The sequence below is a fragment of the Tachypleus tridentatus genome, chromosome 6, assembly GCF_004210375.1.
Source record: "Tachypleus tridentatus isolate NWPU-2018 chromosome 6, ASM421037v1, whole genome shotgun sequence".
Lineage (NCBI taxonomy): Eukaryota > Metazoa > Arthropoda > Merostomata > Xiphosura > Limulidae > Tachypleus > Tachypleus tridentatus.
The window spans coordinates 87,036,521-87,041,216 of record NC_134830.1 but is presented as its reverse complement, the minus strand read 5'-3'; positions in this window follow the sequence as shown (position 1 = coordinate 87,041,216).

Below are 4,696 nucleotides of genomic sequence, written 5' to 3'. Positions count from 1 at the left end.
CGTCGAACCCTCCTGCTCAACGCCGGCGAAATTTTCTTGGACCGACCACTTAAAATTCTCATTCCATATCCCTCAGTGTTTTTAAAGAAATTTGCAACAGCAGTTTTACTACGACCAATCTCACTAGCGATGGCACGTTGAGAGAGACCTTGCTTTTGCAGCTCGACAATTCTGCCACGTTCAAACTTTGTCAACTTTTTAGCCATTGCCATGTTTTTACCCAATGTAACACAGGAGATGTCAGTGGGAGATGTTGACAACGCTATTGCTTGAACACAAATGACTAAATTTCGTTACATGTTTACCGATTAACGCTTCGTTTCAGTATGGTCTTAAACTTTTGACCAGCTAGTATTTAGACTAATTTCAATGTTCACCTTTTCCCTATTAATTGCTAAAAACGTTTTTTATTTTCCCTTTTCTTATTTTCATCTTTTGAAGCTCTACTCAAGTAAGTGGTTGAGTCTAACAACGCAAAATGCATATTTTTTCCTTATGTTCATTGGCCTTAAGATTTTGGCCAGCAGTGTATGAATAAAAATCGTATAACCCGAGAGCTTTCGAAAGGTTGACCTTTCTTCTTCTGGGGAAAATTGTATTTATGAATGTACCGGCAGAAAACAGACATACTTTTGTCACATGAAACGTTTATTTAAAATCTAGGAAAATAGTAAGCGTTTGCGGGAGCTATACAACATGTAGTTTATAAAAGTTTCAAACAGGGAGTCTTAAAAAGGAAGAAAGGGAGGGTGACGCGGTAGTTGCCAGGACAATATCCTTGCCCGGCCCTGAATCATGCCGTTTGAGTTATGTTTCTTTTAGTCTTCTGTCATCTTGCTTCTTCTACCGACTTTTGCCTTCGTCTTCGCTTTGCCGTCTGCCAAGCCAACTGGACCTGCGCCTACCAAATTTTTGTAAATATATCAGCCCATTTGGCCCAATATAGATGATAGCCACTCAACAACTATTATTCAAACCTTTTACCACGAGCAGAGTGAAGGAGGACTGTTCAGTGTTCGAGCGCCCTTACGTTTTCCTCAGAATTATTAACCTTATTCCAAATTGTGTGTGTGTGTGACTTTGTGTCATTAACTCAATGGTGCTGCCAAGTAGTCAGTCGCGTACACTCGAAGGGAACTCTGTGCATATTATATCAGCATGTTGATATTCGTGTTTTACTGGAAGTAAAGCCTCATCAGTGATGTGTATGGGCAAAGCATTTTATTATACTTTAATTTCTTTGTAAATGTCAATACATTTTTTATAAATTTTAAATGGTTTATTTGCTTTGAAGTACGAAGCAACAAAATAAACGAATTGCGCTTTGCCCACCGTGGATATAGAAACCCAGTTTTTAGAGATATAAGTAAACAGATTTACACTGAGCTACCGGGCGGAATATTAAATGAACTGAGGAATTGACCTGTGAATTTCATGAAGTGCTCACATCATCTAATAAGTGTACATTTCATGTTTTTATACTGCATGAAATAATTAAAATTACAGTAAATTACGAATACTGTCATATTTGAATAAAACTGACTTTTTAAGTTTCACACCACGGTTTCACGTGTTTCTTTATTATATTGAAAACATTATCTTCTGTTCCTATTGTCTCGACCGGGCATGGCTAGGTAGTTAAGGCGCTCGGCTCGTAATTTGAAGATTGCGGGTTCAAATCTCCGTCACACGAAACATGCTTGCCCTCTCAGTTGTAGGGGCGTTATAATGTGACGGTCAATCCCACTATTCATTGGTAAAAGAGTAGCCAAAGAGTTAGCAGTGGGTGGTGATGACTAGCTGCTTTCCCTCTAGACTTACACTGCAAAATAAGGGACAGCTAGCGCAGATAGCCCTCGTGTAGCTTTGTGAGAAATTCAAAACAAACCAAAACCTTGTAACTGAAAAAAAACAACCCACACACGCACACAGAGAAAAAACTCTTTCTGCATTTTGTGATCGTGTGTTCACTTGTACATGTGATATTCAAAACCATACCCTTCTGTTATAAGCATTATAACTTCGTAATCACTCAGATATTGTACAATTTGTAATAAATTATAATATTTTATTATTAATGTTGATATACTGATATAAAATTTATAGATAATGGATTTAATAAAGAAATTTTAAATTATTAAATTATTCTGTAACAAATACAAGAATGTATTAAATGAATATAAAGAAATAAGAAATAAAAAAACGTAACCAGAAAAGTTTAATAACTATTTTTAGCTGTGAATAATGCAATTTAATAGCTTGGCACTACTTTATGCAGATGTGCACCTTACCGCACATAAAGGCTTGTTTAGAATATAATTGATGCAGCAGACTTAATGGATGGTGGTTTGGAGTTATACATATTAATTGGACGAGATTCTTCATACTAGTATAATTCGTTCACTGGGCTACCCATTAGTGCTTTTCTACCATAATGGGGGCCGGAATGCTAACTTCAAGAGGTAAGTTTATTTAACTTACATATCCCCAAATTGTAGCACCTTATTTTTCTTATTCTTATTTTTCAATTAACTTTTTCTTCTTTAGTTTGGAGAGTAGTCACCTTCCCACACCTGTCTGTAGACAATGAAAGGTGATATAGATGTGGGCTTGAGCACCCACATCTCACTCTCCTAACTTACATATGTATTATTTTAATTTTTATTGGTATTCCTTCACTTTATTTTATGTCTTTATTTGAGACTGGCAAGTGGAGGTTAAGACTGATAGACAGTATATCCTCCCCCTGCAATGTGGGTCCTAATTCCAAAGTAACTTCCAAAACATGAGGCACATTTAATATCCCACATTATAGCTTGTACCCTGGGATTCTTTCAATTAGTGCAACGTTTTTATTTTTGTTTCGGCTTGTTTCTGTTTATAACAATCGGTTTCATTATATATATTTGAAAAAATAGCGTACATAATGGCGCTTATATGCTGAAACGATATGGAATGAAAGTAATCCTTGTAATATAAAATTTTTTACTGATTTTTGAGCTTCTGTCGAGGTGTGCTTTAAAGCTTTAGTAAGTATATAATACTCAGACTTACTAAATATTTAATGCTATAGTGTCCAATCCAAGAAAAAGAAGTACAGGCACGCATTATATCATTTCAACAACAATTGAAAAAATCAGTTAAAGATAACTGTGACTCTGCAAGTGTTTTTTAGTTGATGAAATAAATACCAAAACTAAAAAAAAAAGAGAGAAAAATGTTTAAAACTAATGACATTGAAAAACTATGGTTCTGTTCGGAAGATATTTTTCAGCATTTTATCCGTTTTATTTCACCAACGGAACGTATTAGTATTTAAAAGAATAAAACTATTTATCTATTTATTTCCTTTTTTGTTCCATATTCGTTGTTTATCGAACCTTAAGGGAAATGTAAATTGAACCTTAAGGGAAATGTAAATTGAACCTTAAGGGAAATGTAAATTGAACCTTATCTATAGAAAATGTTCCGAAAGGGAATTTCAACAAAAATACCTAATGTTTTCATTCCTTTTTATTTTCAGACAGCGTGTTTGCTATTGTAGCATCTTAGAACAAAGCGGTGCCGCGACAGCGATATTATTTGATACATTTTCATACGTGTGTGTGAAGTTAAATTTGAAGATGTATATTCTTATTTGTTGTCGAAAACGTTCCAAAAAATCTCGGAACGGCAATCAAAATAAGTGCCTGAATAACATTTCAGTGTTGTAAATATTAGAATTCCAAAATACAGGTTGCACTATTTAGAGATTAAAAATGGGGAATAAAATAGTAAAGAATATATAAAATAATCATGAGTGTGGACATTTATTTGGTAACAACTTTAAAATACTTTATTTTTTAACATTTATTCTATCGACAAAACAGAAAAGAGAAAAACATACATATAATTTAGTAACAGAAAGAAATATCTGGTGACAAAAAAAATTATTCACTTTACGTCTAGCGTGGAACTCTCAATGGCTACAATATATTTTGTTAATTAATATTAAAGACAAAACGTTTGTACATTTTTCGTTGTCTTCGCAAAAATATTTTTCGTCAATCTGGGATAGAGTAAAAAACAAGCCGAAAAAAATATGTTTGTTTGTTTTTGAATTTCGCACAAAGTTACTCGAGGGCTATCTGTACTAGCCGTCCCTAATTTAGCAGTGTAAAACTAGAGGGAAGGCAGCTGGTCATCACCACCCATCGCCAACTTTTGGGCTACTCTTTTACCAACGAATAGTGGGATTGGCTGTCACATTATATCGCCCCCACGGCTGAAAGGGCGAGTATGTTTGGCGCGACGGGGATGCGAACCCGCGATCCTCCGATTACGAGTCGCACGCCTTAACACGCTTGGCCCAGAAAATATGTGAATTATAAAAATGTATAATTAAAAATCATAAAGCTCATCAAAGCAATATATGAAATTTGTCTATATCGTTAAGATATTTAAATGTTAATTCGGATAAAATATACTTTTACATTAGCTCTTTATAACTTTAACACAAGTTGAATATTGATTTAATAAAGAATATTAATTTTAAAAGAATGAAAAGTCTGGTGTTAAATCATACAGTTCTGATGCAATTGTCATAAGACAAGATTTAACTGAAGTAAAATAAGTATAGAAGTGAAAGTAGAAAACTCTACCGTACTTCAGTACTTTTGTGAATAATTTTGCAAGAAAAAAAAAAAAGAGTACAAAA